This window comes from Candoia aspera, chromosome 3 (assembly GCF_035149785.1).
Source record: "Candoia aspera isolate rCanAsp1 chromosome 3, rCanAsp1.hap2, whole genome shotgun sequence".
Classification (NCBI taxonomy): domain Eukaryota; kingdom Metazoa; phylum Chordata; class Lepidosauria; order Squamata; family Boidae; genus Candoia; species Candoia aspera.
Genome location: NC_086155.1, coordinates 175,426,670 through 175,453,902, shown reverse-complemented (window position 1 = coordinate 175,453,902; position 27,233 = coordinate 175,426,670). Strand labels below are relative to the sequence as shown.

At 37.6% G+C, this 27,233-nt stretch overlaps 1 protein-coding gene across 4 annotated transcripts in view; it reads right to left on the bottom strand.

Annotated features, from left to right (window-relative positions):
* SULF1 (sulfatase 1) overlaps nucleotides 1-27,233 on the bottom strand; it is a 123,171-nt gene that overhangs the window by 89,264 nt on the left and 6,674 nt on the right. For all 4 annotated transcript variants that reach the window (XR_010067657.1, XM_063299366.1, XM_063299364.1 and 1 more), the window contains exon 2: nucleotides 23,901-23,959. The gene's annotated coding sequence lies outside the window, so the exon portion shown is untranslated. The remainder of the gene's footprint in view (nucleotides 1-23,900; nucleotides 23,960-27,233) is intronic.

Below are 27,233 nucleotides of genomic sequence, written 5' to 3'. Positions count from 1 at the left end.
AGACAATTAGCCACATTATGGCTCTGATAAACGCAGAGGGAGAAGACCTCACCTCTACGTTTCACTCCTAAGATGAATTTACTGACACCATTTGGGTGCTACAGGTCCTCATCCCAACTAAATTGCTAGAGGCCATTAAACACTTTGCTGGCTGCAAGCTTTAAACAGAAACTTGCTTTATGTCATTAAACTTTCTTTTTCCAGCAAAAAGTGTATTGCTGCTTTGTCATTAATTTCCTTAGAAAGTTTTTTTTTTTACAAAAACCCTTACATATAGGCATAATGATTTCAGCATGTGAACTTTTGTGTCATTTTTCCAGCAAAGATTATTAGGTAGGTTTGTTTATTTTATTATGTTATTGTATATCCCACCTTTTTAAATATGTAACTCAAGGCGGTGAACATACCTAATAGTGCTGCCTCCTATCTTCTCCACAGACTATTTAAAATGCAGTCACTCTTGAATTATTGATTGGGGAGCGACTGGCCCAAAGTGACCCAGGGAGTTTCCATGGCTAAGGATAGATCTGAACCTGGCTTTCTCCCTAATCCAGCATGACACCATACTGGTTCTGCTATACTGCAATCCAGCTATTGCCAAAGGCTGTAACTAGTGTGGCAGCTGTTTGCACTGAGTCACTATTCCCAGGAGATTTTAGTTGCTCAATAATGTTAGTGCAATATCTTAATTCAGCATTTAATCCAAAATCATTTTAAGTGAAAATGTATGCTTCTGCTCTGCAATAAACCTGAAATGAAATCCAACATACTGGAAATGATGGGACCACAGTTTAATTAGCAGGGAAACCTGCTAATTCTTGCCAACCTTTGTTATCTTACAATAAATATCTCAAAATCTAGATTAATATGCCAGTTTTAAATGTTCTGTAGAAATGGTACATCAAGCAGTTAAAAAAAAAGTGTGAATTACCTCCACAAGCACTGGAATTAAAGACTACAATTTTTAATAAATGTTTAGCCAAGTACACAGATTTGCTATTTTTGTAGTTTAAGAAATTCTTAGGTACTGAAGATGTGCAGTAATGTTGTATGAGCAAAATACCTTATACGAATTCTGAAGAGGAAATGTGACAAACACAGTTCACTCTACAAAATATCTTTCCCATGGAATGGCTTTTCCCAACCTGATACCTCCAGAGGCATTGGGATTACATTTCTCAGAATTCTCAGCCATTATGGCAGCTCCAAGAAAATCATTCTGCAGGCCTGTGTTGTAGTTTGTTACTGAATTGTATATACTATAATCCTGGTAAATGTGACTAGTGACACAGTCTGTGTACTACTGAAAAGTAATGGGCCAAATTCAACAGACAACATAATCCTAGGAGAAGCATGACAATCCATAAAGGCAGTCCCCACCTAGATCATGCATAAAAGGACCTGCCATGAATCAAATTTTTGGGTGAAGGAAGCAAGTTATGATTACGCCCCCCCCCCAAAAAAAAAATCTTGGCAAAACACAGAGTACATGCTGTTAGTGCTTTTATTACAAATGTATGTAATAGTCATAAATATAGAAAGGTGTGGTACATTAATTGGAAAATAAAGGCAGAGATCAGTTTTAGGAAACAAGATAAAATGACACTGAATTTTTTTCCAACTAAAGGGAATAATTAGCATATATTGTGTCTTTAAATATAAATGTGTGGCTCATCTCAACATTGTGAGAGAGGCAGATAGGTACATCTTAGAATGAACTAAAATTTTCTCCATCATGTTGCTCTACAGATGGCCATGTTTGCTGGGCATGAAGGGAGCATTGTAGTCTAACACATACATTTATTTATACATGCATATATGTTTATATGCTGCCTTCTTACGAACACATCTGGAGGTCATAAGGTTAGAAAAGCTGATACTAGAATATGTAGCTATTCTCTATAATAATGTTATTTCCTGGAAAAAAAATAGAAATGTTTTTTCTGAATAATTTTTCACTTGGCTACTGAAAAAACAAGCTCTAGCCCATTTTAGCTGCTCGAGGTCTTGTTCAGGCAAGTCATCTCTCTTCCTTCCTAAGACTTGTGTTGGTTTTATTTAATCAGATTACAAGACCTCCCCTAGTTTTCCTATATGAAATGTATTATGCTAAAAACTGAAAAGGTTCTGCTAATGCCATTTTGTTTGTAAAGGAGGAAATAAAAGACTAACCATTTAATCATGCTGTGCAACAACCCCAGTCTGAGAGTTTTAAGAGCTGTAATCCTTTTTCTCTTCAATCCTCCAGAAAGTGTTAAATCATAAACACATGAGCCCTGGTCTGTTCCTATCCAAATAAGCAGGAAACAGTTGTTTTCAAGGGGGGCTTTAAAGAATTAAGTAAGATGCAGAACATATAAACTTTGGATTTTCATGATTCTAAAACACCATTGCTTCAGACTAGAAAGAGCACTTCCTTAATACCCTTAAATGAATATAGGTATCCCATAATGTGGAAAAGTCCCATGTACTCAACTTCATAAATCAAAATACTGTACTCTCAAGCCAATTTATAAAATGGAAACTTTGAGCATAGTTATATGGAGGATGGTCATATGCATTTAAATTAAACACATATATAAGTAGATGTGCTTGGATTGCATCTCTCTTCATTTCTCCTTAAATTTTCAGGTCCTTTCCCTTTCTCCTTTCTTCACCCACACTTCTGAAAAAAAATAATTTGAAAGTATCTAGACTAGAATAGTAATTAGGGATTTTAATAAAATGCTATCATCACGCTAAAGATATTCAGCTTTCAGTGACATTTGTTTTTATAAATGGAAATATACCCACATACTTTATCCAATCAACTCCCCCTAATTCTATGTTCTGAAAATTCACTCTTCTGTTACTAGTTTAGTTTATTAAATTTGTTATAGCCACCCACTCCATTAGAAACAGGGTGGCTTACAGAATCCAAAAAACAATTTTAAAAAATTAAGCACACCTAAACAAGCAGGCCAGACTAAAGCAATCAAAACAATAAACCATATAAATATGACTGGAGCCCCCAAAATGCATCAATAAACACAATAACTGCAGGCCTGGTAACAGAGGCAGGTTTAAGGGGTTTCTGGAATCCCAGGAGAGTGAGTGCCATTTGTATCTCTAGGGGGATGCTGTTCCAGAGGGCAGGGGCAGTGACAGAGAAGGCACGCTTCCTCAGTTGCACAAGATGGCAGTTTTTAATAGAAGGAGCCTGGAACACACCCACTCTGTGTGAACGTACTAGGCGGCAGAAACAATAACTGGTTTAATAGAATAATACCTGTTCTGTGAGGGATGCACTGGCTGCCAGTGGGCTTCCAGGCTCAATACAAAGTCGTGGTGATTGACTACAAAGCTTTATATGATGTGGGTGTCCATCACCTTTAGGACCACCTGTTCCAGCTGGAACTGCCAACTGAACATAATCAAGTCAGGAGGGGGCACTGTTGATATCCATTTCCTGTGAGATCAAGGGGAACTATGATGGTCTTGTCAATAGCAGTCCTTCAATGGGAAATAACTTGCCCCTGAGGTTGCGATGCCTGAACCCTTCTGACATTTAAAAAGGCCTAACATGTTATATAAAACAAGCACATTCATTCTGTGATGTCCTCAGGGTAAATTCTGGAGATAAAGGTAAGACCCACAACATACAGATAAAATGGCTATTTCATTTTTATAATCTTATTTTCTTCCCTTAATTTTAAAAAAGTGTTCCAACATTTATATGTCTTGAAAGCTTACATCCATTTTAAATGCTAACTAATTCGTTTAAATCACATTTCTTATTCTTAGCTAAGTATCTTAGGCAACCTATGTTAAAAGTAAGCATTTTTGTTCAAACAAAAGAGATGGAAGGAAATGTCTTTTCCCAAATGTCTTTTGATTTCTATAGTTTTGTTAATCTGAACTGCAGTCAGAAATAGATTTGAAAGGAGGAGATCATATAGTTCAACCTCCTGCTCCACGTAGCATCTACAATATAGGAGCAACATTTCTGATATATGGCTATATAGCTTCTGCTTAAAATCCACCTCCACCTGGAAGTCTCCTCATTTCAAGAATTAGGCAGAGCCCTAAGAACCCATAAACCTGGGGCCTATAGAGGAGGTTGTATTGGGTTCTCCTCTGCAGTGCCCAGGACTGCAATAACCAAGTTTGATCCAGAAACCAGCCAAGCTCCTGAGATCACCAATGGCATAGGTTTCAGAATCCAAAGGCTGAGAATTGTAGGAACACCCAGTTGCAAGGGAAGGCTCTTGAAGAGTCTGTATGGCCGCAGTGATTATACTGTAGTCTCTTTCAACAGTTTTCTTAAGAAACAGCTGCTGATGCTGGAATAAGGCTGTAAAAACAAGGGCATTGTTCAGAATAGACCACTGCTGAAACATTATCCATCCATCCATCCATCCATCCATCCATCCATCCTCTCTCTCTCTTATCATCTTATTGGTACAGTCTACTTACCAAGCGTAACTTGAATCTCTTTGGGCCTATCCCCTATATTATGGGTAGCCAATCCACAGCTGACATGTATCTTCCCAGCACCCCATCTGCATACCCCAAAGAGGTGAATGTCTTGGAAACTTTGTTTTAGGAAGGGCTTGGAATTATTAAATAGGCAGGAAAATGTAGGAGGGAGAAATCCAGCAACACAGTAGTAGTGGGGGAAGAAATTTTGTTACCTAAGATAAGCCCTATTACACTTGATGGGAATTCATTTTGCATAGATGCATATAGGATTATGTTATCAATTCACTGCAGAATAGAAAAGGTTGGGTACTACCCAACAGGAAAGTTCAGCACAATTTAGTGAAAGCCCCAACCTGCTTAGAAGATCATCTACTTGCTTTCCTGAAAAATCTGAGTATGTTGGTTCATTTTTTCAGCAAAAACTAACACCCTCGTTTCACTGCATAATCAATAAACCAACTTCTTCAGGAGCTAACTAAGTCCAAAATTCCTCACTGTCTAGCAAAAGGTACACAAATTCCTGGGGGTGGGGCTCAGAGGGAACTAAATGAAGCTATAGACTGCAGTCTAGTAAAGCTTTGTTTCAGCTCCCTCAGCCGCAATCTTGGAGGCCCATAGCCACCCTCAAGCAGACACTGAGCTTGCCAGTTTTGCTGAATGCATGCTACAGGTGACCTTCCCTCATCAGACCTGGGAACAACCTGTCCTTACCTGCACTGTCTATACCTGAAGACATGTGACCTCTGCTGCTGGTGAATAACACTGTCTAACCCAAAGGCATCTTCAATTAGCTTCCTTCATATTCATGTTGACACTATTATCAACCTATTGTTTCTGGATTTTGTACAACTACATAAACTTTTATCATGCCAGCCACTGCATTGGCGACATATCATTGTGAATTCTTATTACTGTACTATAATTATTAAAACTGCAAATATCAGATTAGTATTACTATTGTTCATTATATCCCTTTCTGCTGAACTTTAATTAGTATTTATGGTTTTAGCATTGGGCGTGGTTGTGTTTTATGGACACAGTGTATCAAGTGTTCGCATTAATATGAATAGTTGTCAATGATTTTATGTCAGTTTGGAAATTACTGGAGTCAGTGATGAATAAATAAATTCAGCAAATAAACATTTGGCTCCTGTTGAGATCCCTTCTGCATGAGTGGTCCAGAAGATACTGTACTATTATATCTTTATACAGAGATATTATTTCACCTTCTTTATCCAACAAAAATTCACTCTGACAAACTTTTTCAATTATAGACACACTCATGCACAAACTAAGGAGAAATTTCATAATCACAACATTAAATAATATACCCTTAGCAATCATCTTGGTCTAAAAGCATATACATCATAGTTTCCAAATTTTTCCAGACTTGATTGCTTGTTGGAGGTCCCCACCTAACATGAGGTGCAATCAGATGGTCTCAGAAGCTTGGCCACTACTCTTATGATCATCTGAAGATTTGTAAAGAGCTGGCTGACTCAGAAGGCCTTCACAGACACTTGTTGGCACAAATTTAGGTTTTTTTTATGTTCAATATATTTATTATTAACAGGCTGAAGTTAGGTTGGGTTTAAGTCCATGTTTAATCAAATCCAGCTTAGTAAAGAACTAAAATAAATACACACACATGCATAATACACATGCAAACATAAATACACATACCCAACAAGAAACAAAGAAATGGAGTATGTATTCAGAATGAGCTAAAGCTGGTAAAGGATGTTAAGAACAGCCAATGGGGCTTTTCCAGCTATGTTCAAACTAATGGGAAAAGAAAATAATCAACAAAACTCCTTTTCAATGAAGATAGCAAAATGCTAATAGTAATGAAGAAAAGGTATAACTATGAAAATCACATTTTGTCCCAGCCTTCAAAAGGATAATGTGTACCACCAGACAATTATTATTAGTAGGATTGATATTGACAGAAATATGATCAAAGGTCTTCAGCAAAGGATCGTTACCTTGTCGTGGTGCTGGAGCTTGAGCACCTCAATGATGCCATGAGCTAAACCGTGAAGGGCCACCCAAGACGGGAAGGTCATGACAGAGAGGTCAGACTAAATGCGATCCCTGGGGAAGGTAATGGCAACCCACCCCAGTATTCTTGCCGTGAAAACTAAATGGATCAGTACAACCAGAGATATGTCGGTATACCATCGGAAGATGAGACCCCCAGGTCGGAAGATGGTCAAAATGCTACTGGGGAGGAACAGAGGATGAGCTCAACTAGCCCCAGACGTGATGACGCAGCTAGCTCAAAGCCGAAAGGACGGCTAGCGGCCGACGGTGCTGGTGGTGAACGGCGAATCCGATGTTCTAAGGATCAACACACCATCGGAACCTGGAATGTAAGATCTATGAGCCAGGGCAAATTGGATGTGGTTATTGGTGAGATGTCAAGATTAAAGATAGACATTCTGGGCGTCAGTGAACTGAAATGGACTGGAATGGGCCACTTCACATCAAATGACCACCAGATCTACTACTGCGGACAAGAGGACCACAGAAGAAATGGAGTAGCCTTCATAATTAATAGTAAAGTGGCTAAAGCAGTGCTTGGATACAACCCAAAAAATGATAGAATGATCTCAATTCGAATTCAGGGCAAGCCATCTAACATCACAGTGATCCAAATATACGCCCCAACCACAAATGCTGAAGAAGCTGAAGTAGAGCAGTTCTATGAGGATCTGCAGCACCTACTGGACAACACGCCTAAAAGAGATGTTATTTTCATCACAGGAGACTGGAATGCTAAGGTGGGCAGTCAAATGACACCTCGAATTACAGGTAAGTATGGCCTGGGAGAACAAAACGAAGCAGGACACAGGCTGATAGAATTTTGCCAAGACAATTCACTCTGCATAACAAACACTCTCTTCCAACAACCTAAGAGACGGCTTTATACATGGACTTCACCAGATGGACAACATCGAAATCAGATTGATTACATCCTTTGCAGCCAAAGGTGGCGGACATCTGTACAGTCGGTAAAAACAAGGCCTGGAGCTGACTGTAGTTCAGATCACGAACTTCTTCTTGCACAATTTAGGATCAGACTCAAGAGATTAGGGAAGACCCACAGATCAGCTAGATATGAGCTCACTAATATTCCTAAGGAATATGCAGTGGAGGTGAAGAACAGATTTAAGGGACTGGACTTAGTAGATAGGGTCCCAGAAGAACTCTGGACAGAAGTTGGCAGCATTGTTCAGGAGGCGGCAACAAAATACATCCCAAAGAAAGAGAAAACCAAGAAGGCAAAATGGCTGTCTGCTGAGACACTAGAAGTAGCCCAAGAAAGAAGGAAAGCAAAAGGCAACAGTGATAGGGGGAGATATGCCCAATTAAATGCAAAATTCCAGAGGTTAGCCAGAAGAGATAAGGAATTATTTTTAAACAAGCAATGCGCGGAAGTGGAAGAAGACAATAGAATAGGAAGGACAAGAGACCTCTTCCAGAAAATTAGAAACATTGGAGGTAAATTCCAGGCAAAAATGGGTATGATCAAAAACAAAGATGGCAAGGACCTAACAGAAGAAGAAGAGATCAAGAAAAGGTGGCAAGAATATACAGAAGACCTGTATAGGAAGGATAACAATATCGGGGATAGCTTTGACAGTGTGGTCGGTGAGCTAGAGCCAGACATCCTGAAGAGTGAGGTTGAGTGGGCCTTAAGAAGCATTGCTAATAACAAGGCAACAGGAGACGACGGCATCCCAGCTGAACTGTTCAAAATCTTGCAAGATGATGCTGTCAAGGTAATGCATGCTATATGCCAGCAAATTTGGAAAACACAAGAATGGCCATCAGACTGGAAAAAATCAACTTATATCCCCATACCAAAAAAGGGAAACACTAAAGAATGTTCAAACTATCGAACAGTGGCACTCATTTCACATGCCAGTAAGGTAATGCTCAAGATCCTGCAAGGTAGACTTCAGCAGTTCATGGAGCGAGAATTGCCAGACGTACAAGCTGGGTTTAGAAAAGGCAGAGGAACTAGAGACCAAATTGCCAATATCCGCTGGATAATGGAAAAAGCCAGGGAGTTTCAGAAAAACATCTATTTCTGTTTTATTGACTATTCTAAAGCCTTTGACTGTGTGGACCATAACAAATTGTGGCAAGTTCTTAGTGGTATGGGGATACCAAGTCATCTTGTATGCCTCCTGAAGAATCTGTATAACGACCAAGTAGCAACAGTAAGAACAGACCACGGAACAACAGACTGGTTTAAGATTGGGAAAGGAGTACGGCAGGGCTGTATACTCTCACCCTACCTATTCAACTTGTATGCAGAACACATCATGCGACAAGCTGGCCTTGAGGAATCCAAGGCTGGAGTTAAAATTGCTGGAAGAAACATTAACAATCTCAGATATGCAGATGATACCACTTTGATGGCTGAAAGTGAAGAGGAACTGAGGAGCCTTATGATGAAGGTGAAAGAAGAAAGTGCAAAAGCTGGTTTGCAGCTAAACCTCAAAAAAACCAAGATTATGGCAACCAGCTTGATTGATAACTGGCAAATAGAGGGAGAAAATGTAGAAGCAGTGAAAGACTTTGTATTCCTAGGTGCAAAGATTACTGCAGATGCTGACTGCAGTCAGGAAATCAGAAGACGCTTAATCCTTGGAAGAAGAGCAATGACAAATCTCGATAAAATAGTTAAGAGCAGAGACATCACACTGACAACAAAGGCCCGCATAGTTAAAGCAATGGTGTTCCCTGTAGTAACATATGGCTGCGAGAGCTGGACCATAAGGAAGGCTGAGCGAAGGAAGATCGATGCTTTTGAACTGTGGTGTTGGAGGAAAATTCTGAGAGTGCCTTGGACTGCAAGAAGATCCAACCAGTCCATCCTCCAGGAAATAAAGCCAGACTGCTCACTTGAGGGAATGATATTAAAGGCAAAACTGAAATACTTTGGCCACATAATGAGAAGACAGGACACCCTGGAGAAGATGCTGATGGTAGGGAGAGTGGAAGGCAAAAGGAAGAGGGGCCGACCAAGGGCAAGATGGATGGATGATATTCTAGAGGTGACGGACTCGTCCCTGGGGGAGCTGGGGGTGTTGACGACCGACAGGAAGCTCTGGCGTGGGCTGGTCCATGAAGTCACGAAGAGTCGGAAGCGACTAAACGAATAAACAACAAACATGATCAAAGGTAAGTGAGTTTAACTTTCTGGGAGTAAATAAACTGAATTGCATTATAGGGTACTGAAAGAACTTCCTCATGGTCTGGCTGAACCTTTATGTACTATCTTTGAGAAATCCTGGAAAATAGCTGAAGAAAGCAAATGTCCCTACTTTCAAAAAGTGGGGGGGAAAGGATGCAGAGAACTGTAGATCAGAGACATTTATACCTGGGGAGATTCTATAACAGATCATAAAACAATTGATTTGTCAAGAACAAGCCTTGTCAGATTCATCTTTATCTCAGTTTTTGATTGAGCAACTACTTTAGTAAATTTTGGGAATTCTGTAGACATTGTGTATCTTGAGTTTAGCAAAACTTTTAACAAAATTGTCCATATTGTTCTAATAAGTGAGCTCCTTAAGTTTTCCAGTCTACCCTGATTCCCGAGAGTCAGGGCAGAAAAGCCCAATCCAACCAGCTGTCAGCCTCATGAGCCAACATCACCTGAATAGCAGACCAGGGATACCATGACCAGGAGCAGATGAGGGCAGATTCAGATAACGAGGAGGCACATCCTGGTAGGGTACCTAGGCCCAGGACATGCCAACAATTTCAAAGACAAAGCAAAGGTGAATCTGCTCAGTTATTCAGGAAGCAAGGATGACTATGCCCCTAAATGCGCTTCATCCGCAGCTGGGGCTACTTAGTAGCCTCCAAGGCTTTGCTCTCCATTGGAAACAACTCTCTACTGCTGGACCTGTATTCCTATATCTTTACCCTGCTCTCAGACTCTAGGCTTTATGGCTTGACCACCTCATGGAACTCTCTAGCTTTTGAATCCTAGACTGAAAGAGCACTTTTGTTTCTCTCCCTTTGCCTTGCCCTGTTTTCTGAGACCTATGTATCAGTGGCTGCCTGCCTTCTAGCACTTTCCCTTGTCTCTTACAGCTATGGATTCTGATAATCTCTAAATCCTTGAACTCTCAGCGTCAACCCATATTGGCAATGCCAGCACTGCACCCTGGCTGTTAGGCAAATTCTCACCTTCCATGTATTTCTCCTGTGACTTGTATGTCACTGCTCAGCTGATCTTTGTATTTACCTTCATAGCTGGCTGAATTACAATACTATCATTAAACCAAGTTCAACTTGCTACTGTATGATTGATCAGCCTAGAACAGCCCTTCAAATGTGGCTAGATAGAATGAAAATTAAGTGGATACATGGATAGCATTAAAATTGAAGAGTCCTGATCAATATTTACTCATGAAACTGAAGATAGTATCAAGTGGGGTTCACTAGTGAGCCCTGGGATTCGACATTTTTATTAATGATCTGAATAAACAGATAGAAGAAATCTGCAGATGATAAGAAATTGGATCAGATGACTAATAGTTTAGAAGCAGTAAAAATATAAAACAATTTTGATAGGCTAGAGAAATGGCCTTCAACCTACAGAATGAACTTTAACAGTCAGATGCAAAGCTGTTCAATTAGGAAACAGAAATTATCTGTACAGATATAGAATGAAGAACACTTGGATTGGCAATAGTACTTGCAGAAAAGATCCTGGAAGAGCAATTGAACTCAAACTGAATCTGAGTCAGAAGTATGATGTTGGCTGCCACAACAGAAGTATTTTCCAAATCACAGGAAGGAGTAATTCCATTTCATTCTATATTGGACAGACCCCACTTCAACTATTGTGGCCAGTTCTAGGCCCAGCAGTTCAAAAAGGTTTCAGGGAAAGGCAGTGATGATGATCAAGGAATTTGAAACTACGTAAGTCCTGTGAAAAGAAACTGAAGGAACTGCAAATGTTTTTTCTTGAGATGACTTGGAACAGATTCAAGTTACAGGAAATCTCTGACTACTTAAAAAAAAAAACTTCCTAACAATAAAAGCAGAACTAATTATCCAGAAAGGTGATAGCTTCCCCTTCATTAGATGTGAAGAAAAGACTAGAGAGCCATCTGTTGGGAATGTTTTAATTTATATTCCTGTATGAAGCAGTATTTTGGACTTGATGTTCTAAACAGCCCCTCTAACTCTGTGATTCTAGGCTTGCCTACCAAAGAAAGAACACCTTGCTGCCATGTGACTTACTTCCATGAAAATTAGTGACTAAAGTTTTTTGCCTATAAGTGGATGTGGGTTTCGTAAAGGAATTTACAGCTAATCTTGGGGATAGGAAAAAAAATGAGCAAGCCTTTAAGGAAAGAAAGAATCAGTGAGCTTTTAAGAGGAACTTGCAGAAAAGATTATACAGTCTTGAGAAAGACAGAAGCATGAGAAAGCTGCTCCTTGATTTTGTTTAGCATTAGAAGGAAGAGGCAGAAACTTAAGACAAGGTTTCAGAATTCTGTTATTCTACTTTACTACTATAAAAACCATTCCTGGAATCCTTGCCCTGCTTGTTTCTCAATCTGGCCTGCCTGGCAGGTTTAAACTCTCAGTGGGATTGATTAGTCAGGTTTACATCCCACATTTCCTCCAAGACTCAAGGAGGCTTACATAGGGATCTCCCTTAATTTTAATCCCCAAACAACAATTCTGCAAGATTGGTTGGCTGAGAGTTACTGGCCCAGTGACTGATACTACAACTCATCTATTTATTCTCTGGCTTTCTGCATCTGACCATGGTCCTTCTAACTCTCAGTGTGGAGGTTGCTGTGGACTGGCTGGGGGACCTTCACAGACTATAGCTGCAGAATAATTACTTTAACCATTATATGACACTGGTTTATTAACAGTGCTGTAAATATGGCAATCAGATTGGGAAATAAGCCAAGATAGGAGGGTTGAATGTAATGCCTCGTTGTACATAACTTTAGATTAAACAGAGATAATATAATACATAAAAATGAAAATAATCCTTGAAATGAACTCTTTGTTAACTATATTTACTTCTCCACTTAATCATCACCATTTACTACACACTTCTGCCAACGATGGATAAGCTTCTTAAAGACATTATAAAAGAACTCCACACTTTGTCTCTTTAATCAGATCCTGTCATCCTTTCTACCTCTTCATGTGAGCCAAACAGAAGCCCACAAAGATATTCCTTCAATTTTGAGAAAAGGTGGAAGTTGTATAGTGTCGTCTGAAGTGTATGGAGGATGGAATGAGACAGTGAGATCTGGCTTCACAATTGTCTCTTGGATGACTCATGAGGTATGAGGCTTAGCTTTGTTGTGTTGCACCAGAATTTCCTTCTTGTGCTTCTGTTTAATTATTGTTTCAAAGTTTTGAGTGTCACAGTGTAGTGCTCTGAGTTGATAGCAGTGCCAGGATCAAGAGTTTTCCTGCCAAAATTATTTTTTCACAAGTGAAGCTTTGTGATGATATTCTATGGACTGATACTTCATTTCTGGGTCATAATAATGAACCCATATTTCATCAGCTGTCAAAACACTGTGAAGAAATTCCTTACCTTCATTGTTATTGCATGACAACAATTGCTGGAAAATTTCAACTCTTGAAGTTTTCATTTCTGCTGTCAGCCTGCAAGGAACCCATCTTGTACAAACCTTCTAATATTGAAGAACATCAATAGTGTGATCCAACCATTCCTGTGAAATGTCAAGCATATCAGCAATTTCCCTTTAAGTGACCTGCTGATTGTCCTTAATCAGTTCATCAACCTTTCTCATGTGAAACTTCTCAGTTGCTGATACAGTTTGTCCATTTTGTTCTTGTGCACACAAATCTACTCTTTGTGGTTCATCATTTTTACATATTTTGGCTTAGCAATACACAGTACTCATGTCAATACAGTTATCCACATAAACAACCTCTATTCAGTAATGAATTCCAACTGGAGAATTTTTTCAGCAATCAAAAATTCAATCACGGCACATAGCTTAAAACACACTAATAAGTACTCTCTTGTCAACACTTCCATTTTATGAATAATATCAACACATTTTCTTACAGCAACTTCCCTTCAAGTGAAGTTAAATAATAGATCTTCCATTTAACAGACCTCCATTTAGTGGATTTGGCTTTAATGGACAATATCTGCAGAAAAGAGGTATGCCATAGTCAGACAGCAGCAGCTAATGGAGAAAGGGAAGATACTGGGAAGATTGGGGGATAGGCAGGCCAGTTATATGCTGTGCTGGGAGCTATGCAGGAGAGGTAGGGAAAGAAGGGGGATGCATGCCAGTCCTTACCTACTTATTGGGTACCTACTTTTACCCTATTCGTTGCTACAGGGGAAGGAACACCCTTGTTTTAAAGGATGTTCCTTCCCCTGTATTAGTCTAGTAAACTGTGGGTTTGCTGTGACTGAAAGTTTGACAATCTTTTTTTTTAAGCACCTCCAAATCAGATGGATTGCTTTATCTTTTCTAACTGTTTGGCATAATTGTGTGCTTCCTGTCACATCTGAAGGGAAGATATCAGTATGCAGCATAGGGATTAAAAAGACAATCATTCTATGCTCCTCAGCTCTGTTCCCCACATATTTCCATATACATTCTTTCAATCTCATATATGAAATTTAATCAACAGGCTCAGATCTATGAGAACTAAGACTGAGCACCAAGAGTTAGCATTCTTTGGAACATGCCAAAATAGACAGACCTTCAGGGATTCTGTTGCTGACTTCCATTGTTTCCTGACCCCACCATGTTTCCTGCATGAGACTGCCGCCTATTCATCTCCCCATTCACATATACAGAGGCTTAGGTGGGGAGATGGAGCATTATTCTCTTCCTTTCATTGCTCTTTATCTCCTAGGCTAGTTGGAAGTATTAGGCCTATAGTATCAATGAATGGACAGTTGTGATAGTAGAAAGAAGGAGAATGGCCCATTTAGAAAGGGAGGGAACAGCACTGAGAACATTTTACTTGAGGGCTCTTCAAAATCTGGAATTAATACTGAGAACTGATCTTTTTCTGTGCCATAAAAATCTTTCACAAATAGCGCCTTTGTAACATGATATCTAGCCATCAAAAATAAAAACTAGAAAATCTATATTTTCTTAAATAAATTTCATGGTAGAAAGAAAGGTTTTAAATTGTGCCTATAATATTTCTCTTAAAATGTGCACAAAAAAGGCTGCAAGGCCCCTTATTGTTAAGGGCACAACTTGTATTTTCAACTGCTTGTAATTTGCAGCCCTTTCTTTAGTTGTACTTACATATTTGCCTTGTTCCCTAATATATTATGGATGATGTCCTCTCCATTAACATATAATCACTGAAAAATTCAAAAAGCGAAAGGGTGTGGCTGAAAATTAAAGATCCTTTTGTTCTTTTCCATTCATTAGTCTTTCATGGAATAAAAATAGCTTCAATATAGCAGAATCCTGCAACAACTGAAATGTATCAGACTGCAATATAGGACCATCCAATCTTCTTAAAATATTCAAGGAAAAGCTACTTATAGTCCCACATTTCCAAAAGGTTCAGAGAACTGATGCTAGAAGGCAGTGCTTTTATGGAGAAACACCAGTGCTTTGGAACAGCCTTCGGATGGAGATCAGGCTAGCCCCCTTCTTGCTGGTTTTTAGGAAACTGTTAAAGACTTAACTATTTTGGAGAGTATTTTCTTAAGCTTATATATAAAACACCATATTTTACTCTTTTTCCTTTGTTGTCCTTATTTGTTGTCCTTATTTATGTTTATAAATAAATGTTTATTTTTATATAAATTATAAAATCATACTTTTTTATTTATGTTGTTTGTATAAACCCTGTTTGGGATTTTAATCAGACCATGGATGTTTTAACTGGTTTTATATTCTATGTGGAGACAGTATGATGTAGCTGCATCAGGCTAGAAACTGGGACACCGTGAGTTCTAGTCCCGCCTTCAGCCCGAAGCCATATTGGTGACCTTGGACCAGTCACGCTCTCTCAACCCTAGGAAGGAGGCAATGGCAAACCACTTCTGAAAAACCTTGCCAAGAAAACTGCAGGGACTTGTCCAGGCAGTTGCCAAGAATCGGACATGACTGAACAGATAAAAAAAAAATTCTATGTAAACTACCAAGAGTAATTTTGACTGCAGTGGTATAGAAATTGAGCAATAACTACAGAGGCAAAGATAACTAGGCATAGACTCTCATACTTTGGGCACATCGTCAGGAAAGACAGATTGCTTGAAAAGGACATCATGTCTGGTAAAGTCGGAAAAGAGGACCTTCAATGCGATGGACTGATACAATTACCGCAACAATGGATGCGAACATTGGAACAGTCAGGCATATGGTGCAAAACTGAACAGCATTTCGTTCTGTTATACATAGGGTCACCATGAGTCATAAACGACTCGACAGCAACTAACAACAACAAGTATATCTACCCAGGAATATTCTGTTATTTTCTCATCAATTAACAGGAATATGACAAGTGGAAACCTTGATTATGCAACAGCCTGAAATGAAAGTGAATTCCACCACCAATATACTCCATACAGAAATTAGTATATAGCTATTTAATCCTCTTTGTCTGTTTTACAATAATGGCATTATTTGCATTCTGAACTTAAGTCTTAATCAACTCTAATTTGCCAATATAGTGCTGTATTGTTTCGTTTGATACTGATGTGGTAAATTATTTCCATTCTGGATTTAAGCCAGAAAAAGGATTGCATTCTCTAGATTTTTTCCATGCTTTGAATACGTAATTGTAATCCAAATGATGCTATAGAGTTCCATTCATATTAGACAGCTTGAAATACAACAGTCCACACTGGGATCATGTTACTGACAATTGAAGCATGCGGTTGACCAAAACACATTCTTCCTCAACTTGTATTTAGGGAGAAAACAAAATGTGATCACCTTGCAAAGCTCTATGTTTTTAGGGGAACATTCTTAAAAACATTGCTTGAAAAGTCTGATTAAAGTACACTTAAGTAACCATAGCAGTTAACCATTAAAGTGCAGCAAAAAAATTGATATGTGCTGGACAGAAAAAGATTCTGGTAACAGAGACCAACATCCTTATAAATAAAGAAAGGTCTTAGAAAAAGTACCCAAGATTACTTGCCAAGAGGCAATGGGCCAAACAAAAGTACTATTTGTACATGAGCTTTGTACGGATGCTACATTACTAATAACACTCACTCTGTTTGAAAGGTTTTCTGAGCCAAGACAGGAATAAAGATGAGGAACTGTATGAAGGCAAAGTGGGTGCATCCCCCAAATTTTCTCATCAATTTTTATCACTTTGATAGCAGACTAAGCAGGCACATGAATTGTTTTCTCCATTATGGTGCAAAGGATACTGTTTTACTGGATTTGTGGTAATTATTTCCATAATTCAGCATATGAATTTTTTGCCTTTTTGGGGGAGTTGTTGATAATGAATAACTAGACACTCTTTGTAGAACACTTTAGATCAGTGTTTTTCAAACTTGGCAACTTTAAGATGCGTGGACTTCAGCTCCCAGAATTCCCCAGCCAGCATAGTTTAGATCAATCTTTATTACTATTAAGAATTTTTCCAAATCAGTGCATTAGTAACTCTTATTTTTAGGTCATTTTCCACATACTTTTTGAATTTCTTCTAACTGGGCAATGGGAGAGGAAGAGAGAAACGTAACGTGTTGCTCAGTTTGTCCCTTTGGGCTTCTTTGTTTTGCCAACTGACTTGTTCTTGGCATTTATCATGTATAGTGCAGTGCAATCTTGCCCATGCCAGTTTTCTCTCATTAGAGCACATGGCTAGTAGTTTGGGATGATACAGCCATAAGAGATCTTTAGTGATTTAAATTAAGAAGTACTGGCTTAGTGTTTAGTCGGAATGTCTGAAGGATCACAATTTCATGGCTAATTGAGTGATACTGGGAATTGTAGTTCAGTGACACTTGAAGCCATGTTTCCATATGGCTAGGATTAGGGAGCATGAAATTTCAGTTAGGTATGAAACTCACTGGTGATCTTCTGATTCTTCTGTTATGGCAGCCAGCCGGTTTCCCCCCTCACCTGTTAGGAAGTTTAACATTAAAAGTTTTTCACTGTTGTACTTAGACCAATTAATTCAGCATTTGTGAGTTCTGCAGATTCCAGCAGACACACTTTGGAAAACAGACTTGCGTTGTTTTGCTGATGCAATGGTTGACAAATATTCTTTCTACAGAAGAGATGGCTCTTCTGGATGATTTAAAATATTCTGTCAAATGTTCTTCAGGGGATGCCTTGAGAGAACCAAGGATTTTATACCCAACTGGGGTTCAAACTACCTCAACGGTTCTACATCTTTCAAGAACACACTCTTTTTCATGTCCTAGAAGAATATTCCAGTGGCATTTCCTAAAATTAGATTAACGAACAAATTAATGGAGGAAGATCAGATACAAGTCACTATTTAGCCATTCAGCTCACTTAAACATGTATTTGGAGAGAACAGGAATGTGTGTACATACCCATTTTTTAAAATTCTCACTGTTAATTTTTTATCATATCAAATGTTTAAAAAGAAAAAAATAGCTAATCCAATGTTAATAATACTTCATGCTATTTAAAGTCATTTAAAATGTCTTATAAAAAAGAAAAATGTAGTAATGATGGTAAAGACACTGCCTTATGATTACTGGGAATCTGGTGGGAAACCTAGAAAGCTTGCTAATTGCTAAAACAAAAATTGCTAAATTTCATTTCTGGAATTCAGGCTGGTCAGTTATACACTGACAAAGAATCTATCAATTACCATCTTTTTACTTTTATACTCAGTTATATAAATCTGATGTCTTTGCAACTGAATAACAAATTGTAAATTCATGGGGAACTATTGAAATAGAAGGTATTTCTCTGGAACATAAAGGCAACTTGGGCCAATCACAGAAATTACAAAGCAGTTTCATCAATGAAATTAGTGGAAGCTCCTGGTTCAGATGATTTTTTAATTTAATGGAATAGAACTTTTATAGATCTATTGGCACCTATATTATTACAGGTTTACAATGTGCCATATAATCTTATTAGATCTCTTTTTTTTATTCTATGAAGTGTATATGATAGTAATACTAAAACCAAAAACTCTACTAGATATGAAAGTCATAGACCAATTTCAATACCAAGATATTATTTAAGATGTTAGCCAGAAGTTTATAGGATGTAATACCAAGTATAATTTATCCAACTTAATCAGGATTTATTAAAAAACAGACAAGCATCTGATAACAGTTATTTAGTGACTGACATTTTGGAACAACAGCAGATAACTTGAATTTGCCTGTTTTAATCTCACTGGATGCTAGAAGGGCCTTTGATATGATGCAGATTAATTTTCTGGAGTGTGTTCTAGAAAGATTTAGTTTTCCACCACCATGTTTTATACCTCTGATTACAATTTGGTATTTTCATCCTACCATTGAGTGATCACAAATATATTTGTTTTTGTGTCTATTGATCAACTCAGTAGGGTTGCCCATTGTCCTCTTTAATTTTCAATCTGGTTCTTGAACTGTTGGCTTTTTAAAATTAGATAATCACAAGATATTACCAATGTGCTGTTGCAGTGGGCACCAAATACATACATTTCTTACAAGACATTTTGGGTATTTTGATATTTATTTAATAACTTTACCCAAACTTGTTGAAGTTGTGCAACATGGTTTATATCTAGGATATACTGTTACCTGGAAAAAGATCTAATCTGCTTCGTCTAGGATAAAAAATATCTACAGGTCAGTGTCAAAAGCTGCGTTTTACAATATGCCTGGATTGCTCGGGATATATTTCCCCCTTATATCTTAAAATATGTTGAATTATATCTAAATGCATACATATGATTGTATTGGATATAAATCAGTTAAAATAACCTTTGACCCTCTGGAGTAAGATTAATGTAATCAAATTGAATATTAAATTTAGAGTGATGTACACATTAAGAGGGATATTGCTGTTAATTCCATTTAGATATTTAATAAATAGTGATAAACTGTTGAGAAAGTTTTTATAGCAGGACAAGGCCTCTCAATTTACTTTGGCTAAATTGCCTAATGAAGATGGTGGCAATTTAATTTACCTTTATCAATGGGCTTTTTAACATCTATCGATACGTGGAATGAATACATATTACTTCCTGTGGGTTCATTTAGAAAGCCCATGTGTGACTCCTTTGAAATCCTGGAAAGTTTGTGGGTCAGTTTACAGAAGGAAAGTCTGAATTTCCCAGCTTTGGAAGCTGCTAAATATATTTAGATATTAACTGGGATGCAGTTAACCTTTAACCCATATTCACATGAGATAGTGACATTGTGGAATAATCCTAATTTGAAGATAGATGGAAGTGGAAATGTTTTATTGGAAGTCTTGGGCCAAGCAAGGGATTAATACCTTGAATTAATTGTTTGGTAAGGGCTATTTCAGAGAGCCAGTTTGGTGTAATGGTTAAGGCATCAGGCTAGAATCCAGGAGATCGTGAGTTCTAGTTCTGCCTTAGGCATAAAGCTAGCTGGGTGACATTGGGCCAGGCATTTTCTCTCAGCCCTAGGAAGGAGGCAATGGCAAACCACTTCCTTGGGGAAAAAACATAGTGGAGTTGTAAATGTGAGGCTGAATTATACTCCCAAAATATGGAATTTGACACTTGATGAAGGAATTTGGTTCTGTTGAGCCTGGGGTTTGCTTAAGAAAATTATTCTGTGTGGGTGGAAAGAAAACAACAATTCAGATGTGAAAGAGTGGATTTGAGAAATATGTTGGTCAATTTTTGAAATGTATATTCTAAAAATGAGCAGGTGGGGAAGTATGTTTTTATATTATCTGGATGTAACAATATATTAAAGGACTAAGATAGTTAATAATATATTAATACTGTATTATGGATCTTGCCTTTTCTTTTTTTAAGTTTTAGTTCATTTTAATCTATCTATCTACCTACCTATCATCCATCCATCCATCCATCCATCCCCCTCATGAACTGCTATGCTGCCTCATGAGGGTGGGTGGGGGGACGTCCTGGGAGGGATGAGTGAAGAATGCTAGGACTATATGCCAAGAGTATATGCTTCCAGCAGGGTCATCAAGGTGTGAAGGTCATCCCACTTGCCCAGCTAAAGCAAGAAGGCACCTATATTAGGCAGCATTGATACAGGAAGATGCTTCATTATATATTGTGCAGGAGAAAGCAATGATAAACCAGTCCCTACATTTTACCAAGAAAACCACATGGAAAGCACAGATAACAGCCTGTGTTAAGTACTACCTCATGAGTGGCAAAAAGTACTACAAGTTCAACTAAACTAAAAAACTAAGACAAATATCCTCACTTTATCAATACTGAGAAATTTCAAGTTCTATTTATTAAAACGTGCATGCCATCATTCAATAATAAAAATCAGTTTAACATGAGAGTTTAAGATGGCTGTCCTTTACACTTGTGCTTCAAAACTCAAAAAAAATATTTTAGTATGTCCGCTCTAAATTCTGCACAACACATAATGACTTGGTTCAGTTTCATATACTACAGATTAGGCTTAATTATTCACAGTGCCTCACAGTACAGGAACTTCCAGCAGAACATGGCATTCATGTATTAGAATATAGTGGCCAGACTCTAGCTTTACAGAGTTTTTAAAATAAACCTACTTCCCATTCACAACTGCCTGAAATTATTTTCTCTATGAAGTGATTGGCAATGGTGGTACTCCTCTCTCCTTGTGTGGATAAACGGATATATAAAGTGTGGGCCCAGTTGATAAACACTTTGTAGATGCATAATTACTTGACTGTGAATGACTTACTAGCTAGTTTGGGTGGGACAACTCACCAAATCTGCTGCTACTGTAGGGAAAATATTTCTTATCTTATATCCACCTGCAGTGCATAGTCATAGATGGTCAGTCAAATGGGAAGCTATCATATCTGATCACCTCCCAGCCACTGCAAAGGGCACCAAGATGCTGTTAATTCTTATAGATTTTTTAAAAAACTTTTGCCAAAAAATAAAAAAAAACAAGAAAAAGAGAAAACAATCTAGTGGTTCAGCTGAGGATATCCCTAGTACAGACAGCAGTGGTGGAGCTTTGTCAACTCCCTGCTCCTTTCTTCCCAAGTTTTAGCTCCCTTAACCCATCTATAGATCAATTGCTGGCAATAATAGACAATAGTTGTACACTTTTTTTTTTAACAGAGTTGAAAAGAACTTTTTAAAATTGTCCTTAACTTCTGGGATGCCACTATCTGTGGCACACTGTTTAGGGAAAGGAGACAAATTTGCATATAAAGTAAGAAAGATTAGTATTGTGGATGTTATAATTATATAATTATAATTTCAGATATTGTATTCCCTGGCATCCTCAATATATATTTAGACTGCAAGTCCTAGGTAGCTATATAACTCTCTTCCTCATTTCAAAATTAATGAACGGATGCATTCACCAAGGGAATAGTTTTACCCTCACTTATTGTTGAGATATATAAGATTTTATCTGGTCACTTGGACTTCAGCATAACATAAAACTACTACCCTACTTTACAAAAATATGAAAAAGACTCAGAAGCTGGTACTGTAATTTTAATCCAACTCCATAACACCAAAACTGGAGGATAAGTATGATAGCATCCAACACACACAAATACTTTCTTTGTATTTAAGCATCTCAGTCGCTGTCTTATCTTTCTGGCAGATTTTAGTTTTCTGTCCATTAAGTACTCAAGTGTAAGCACTGCATAAGAAAGACACAGTCGCTTGTCACTGAAAATTATGACCCTTAAGGAAGATTTCATTGTTCATATTTCAAGCACTGCACAGGACTATAAACTTAAGATACACAGTTGCAAATTGTTTGCTTGATATTTTCAAATATCAAGCAAATATTTTTATATATTAAAAAAGTCCGTATTTTAAGAAGTAAAATGATCAGTCAAAAAGTAAATAAGTTTTCATGGATATGAAAATTATGGAAAGAGAAGCTATTCCATTTGAAACCAAGAATACCAAAGCAGTGGACCTCCAATGCAGAAAGCTCTCAGTCCCAGTTCAAATCTTCACTTTTGCCGTGAACTCATTAGGCACACTATTCTCTTAGCCTCAGTTCCCAACAACTCTGCAATTGTTTCTGACTCCACCAGCATGGTTGTTGTTGTAAGGACAGAAATGAAGGATGTTCCTTTTCACCAAGTCAGATCATTAGTTTATCTAGCCTTGTACTGTTGATAGTCATTGACAGCAACTCTGTAGTTTCAGGCAGGGCTTTTTCCCAGCCTTAGATTGACTCTGGGATAGTCTACAAGCAAGCTACTGAAACCCAGCTCTTACATTACTACAACCAGATAATTTAGGTAAAATACTTTGAACTAATGATAGAATTTGTAATCTACCTAAATTTTTGAGCCGAAAGTTTGGCCTCGAGTTTTATAGTTGAACACTAGATAAATACAAGAGACTGACAACTAAATTAATTTCATAAAAGTTCCTTTCCCATAATGTGCAATGCTATCAGAATACTAAAGCCTGGTTTTCGGTTGCATGTTAAAAGAAAAAGAAATAAGTACTATTGTAGATATTCTTACATGTTTCAATAAGATTTAAAAGTTTCTTCTGAAATTGAAAGCATGCATTAAACCAACTTTCTTCAATTTAGATCAATTAAAACTGCCACTTTTATGTTAACACAATAATAGCGGAACATTTGCAACATATTTCTTGAGGTCTAAACAGTAAGAAACAAATTCATAGAACGACAGTAGTAGCCTTAAGCAAATGTCTTAATAATCACTTGTTATTTAATATTGAATGAGTGGCTTAAGAAAGTAATTAGGTACATGTTTAAGAGTCTTAATTTAATGAACTGCACCACCAATATTTCCCCAAGCACAAAAAAAGAGAAAGCTTGGGCTTTTTTCCTAGCATTGTTTGACTGGAAGCTTTTCACTTGAAGAGGTAAAACCAATTGTGCATCCCATGCAGGTCATGATAGCATTCCACAGTATCCCACAATTACAAAGCACACTGTTTAGCCATGGAAAGTTTGGCCTAACCAGAATAAATCAATTTCTAAAAATAAAATTAAGAAGTAGAGCAGTGACTTTGGCCACCCAAGATGAGGATGCCTTAAGACAGCCTTTCCCAAGTTAGCGCCTTCCAGATGTGTTCTCATATCCCCAGTGACCATTGCAAGTTTTTGTGTCCATTCCCTAACCATATGGCTTTTCTCCACCCACTAGCATGAATAAAACATAGCAATATGCAGGACTGGTCCTGTAATTAAAAAAAAAGCAACCTGATTTCATAGTGTACCAGATTATGTTAACATCAAATCAAAGCTATTTCCCAATATTCTCTAGAAAAATTGTTTTGCTTACCTCACCTGTAGTTTGAAACAAGCGAAATATCAACCATGCATTCTGCAGTGTGCAATCAGCTGTTGGAAGAAGAAAATTACCCATAAATAATTATGTGTTTTAAGAGTTACTTTTAAAAAAAAAACAGACAGCAAAGATGTATGAAACATGTATGTATGAAACTCAGCAGCAGCTGTTTGTCTGAAAATCTGACACCAAAAGTAGATTTGCCAGAAAGGAATAGGCCTTTTTCATTATGGGCTATTGGGGGATTGGATTGAAACCCTTCTATCTCAGGTGAATAAAAGGGTGGTAAAATGGCAGAACTGCATATGCATGCTGTATACACATACACAGTGCAATTACTCTCCTGGAACAGCAAAGCAGCACAGACATTGTTCAGTGGAAGAACATGGTAGCCTATTTAGCTATTCCCATAATTAATATAATTGAATTAACAGATACAAAACAACTGAATCAGTTTAAAAATGCATTGACAGAGCAAAAAGTTCTCAATGTAAAATACAGTAGAATAAATCAGTCTCTGCAGCCCTTCCAGAATTCAAATATGGTAGCAAATCCCACTATCTTTATACTAATATCAAACCCCACTTCTCTCATATCTCCTCAGCACCTCTAAAATACTGACAAAAATAGCAAAGTATCAAATTGACTACAGTACATAGAAAAATTCATAGAGGAGAAGGCAATCTTCCAGATAAACTGGACATTTTGAGCCTTACACATAATAACCAGCACTTTTTGTGCCAAGACAAGTGAAAAATATTAGCATAATATGTTCTAAGAAATGAATACAGAAACCACTGTAGCCACTGCAGTATACAGACTGGAATTTCTGAAAATTCTTGAAGGACAGCCCGCTGCAATAGCTCAATCTAAATGTGAACACGATAGCAGTTAAGTCCTTATGAAAAAGGTCCTAGCAGGCACAAAAGGCAAAACTCCTAACCCAAATCAGTTCCTCTGGACCAACTGCTGTACCTAAATAGTGATTCAGGACTTTCATACTTTTTTTGTCATTACAAGAACCAAAAAGAAAAAGCTGGACATTCTCTGCACATAACTAACTCCAAATTGTCCATGGCTCCATGCAGACATTAAACAATACAGTGAACAAGCAGAGCCTTTAAAGTTAAAGGAATGTATATCCTGTCTTTCTTCTATTAGGGTTGAGTATAACCCCAAATAATTATGTATCTACACATTAAAAATGAGCATTTTTAGACCTTTCAGCATCGTAATACCACAGTTTGCCTCCTCTTAAAAAGTACTACAGAGATTGTTCCTATTATCGATTCAGTATTCCTTTCATTAAGCCTTCCTTGTTCACATTTTCAAATTCCAATTGCATGGACTATTTGTGGAAAAAGAGGCAATTTTGCATCAGTCACCCAGACTTATTATTTGCTTAATATTTTTCAGTGAATTATGATTTCAAAGTCATGTGTTATAGTTGATAACTCAGCAAGGGACATAAGAACAAAAAAAAATGGGTGTGTGGAATATTTGAATAAAAAAGTGAGATATGAATCAGTAAGAACTGCCCATTCAAGTTTTAAGGATAGCAAAGAAAATCATCAGATTATAACTACCTCTTTCATTTTACAGGCATTTTCTAGCCATTGTTAGAATTGATCTAAACCATATGAACACCTATCCATGCAAGCAACCAATCACACAGAGATGACGTGGTTTGAAGCCATGATTTTAACCATGCTGCCTGTATAACATAAGTTGAAATATAAATTGGGAAGGATTTCCCCACAAAACAAGTAACAGCTGCAGAAGGGGTATTTTCCTCTGAAGGGCAAGAGGGTTAGAAGGGAATAAATTCTCTCCACATGCCCTGATCCTGGGCATGTTAATTCCCACATTCCTCAGGGTGGAACTTTTGTATTATAATGTAAAGACATTATTTTTTATCTTTGCTGTATGCCTACTATTCTATCCCTCCTTATTACAGCTGAGCAAAGTGGGTCTGATTTGTGGAGTTTCCTCAACGCCGTGTGACAGAAAACAGAGCTCCACCTCAGTACCTCCAACTGCTTTACCCAACCAGTTCATTTTGACCAAAATGTCTTCTCCATGTGCTGGAGACCTCTTTGAAGAGGTGCTTCATCAAAGCTTTAGCAGAAGCAAAGCACCTTTTCAAATCTTCACGTAGGCTAACTAATGAACCTGAAAAGGAAATCATAGGGTTTACCCATGTATGGCTGTATGATTACACTTCGACAATTTGCTTTCCATAGTAATTGAGATGGACAATTCAGATTTGTATTGAATTTGGGACTGAGTAGTCTTCAATACCCTGGGCAACTGAAGAAGGTCTGACCGTATCAAGAAAAGTTGGACTTTTCTGTAGTATTTTTCTTATTCCACATATCATTCTTATACTTCTGTTTTAGTATCTGAGTCTTGCTTATTAATTTTTTACATGAGAATATGTTGAATTCATTCTATTATTCTATACTTGTAAAAAAGATTTCAAGATCTCAAAAGAATGAAACTTTTTTTTTTCTTTGCTTAAGTAAGTTCATCTTTGGGGCAATTTTAACTGAAGAAAAGAAGTGGCTAATAGTTTGCTTGTTTGTTCTCTTTAAAATACATCTCTTTAGGATTGAAAAAAAACCAAGTATTCATTTGTTAAAGTGAAATGCCTATTTTTGTTGTTATTGATTAAGATATTAGACTTGCACCTGTTGACCTTCTTTAGGAATAATGCACTCTCTCATTCATTAGAACATAGTTAATGGCAGAGAGTTGCTATGGGTAACACATCCTTCTCAGCGACCTAGTAGTGCAGAGAAGATGGGAGTGCCATGCACTGCTCTACTAGAGTTTTGGAAAGGATATCAATAACTATAACTGGTAAGCATTTTTGTAATAGATTCATTCCTGCATGCAATAATCTATACAGGTACATACTATAGATCAGTCAGCATTGCTGGGCCTCTGTTAGTGCTCATACTTCAAATGAAGTTGCACTTCAGATTTACCATTATGCTCTATCATTTGTCCTTGTGTTTCTTTTCTTTCACCTGTCTACTCCAACTATGGAGTAATTATATGCAGTATGGAAAAGGAACATCAGCATTCACCTGTTTTGCCTTCTTACAGGAAATCACACAAACTGGGGAAATAGCAAATAAATAAGCCAGGTGGATAGTACCAAAGACATCTCAGAGGCTCCAAAATTTGGACCCAATCTTGCCATCCCATTCACTGTTAGATTCCACAGGGATCTAACATTTTTGAGCAGCAAAGTGACCAGTATCTTGCTTTAACGCACTTTATCTAAAATGTGTATCCAGATAGTATAAAGATCTACTATAG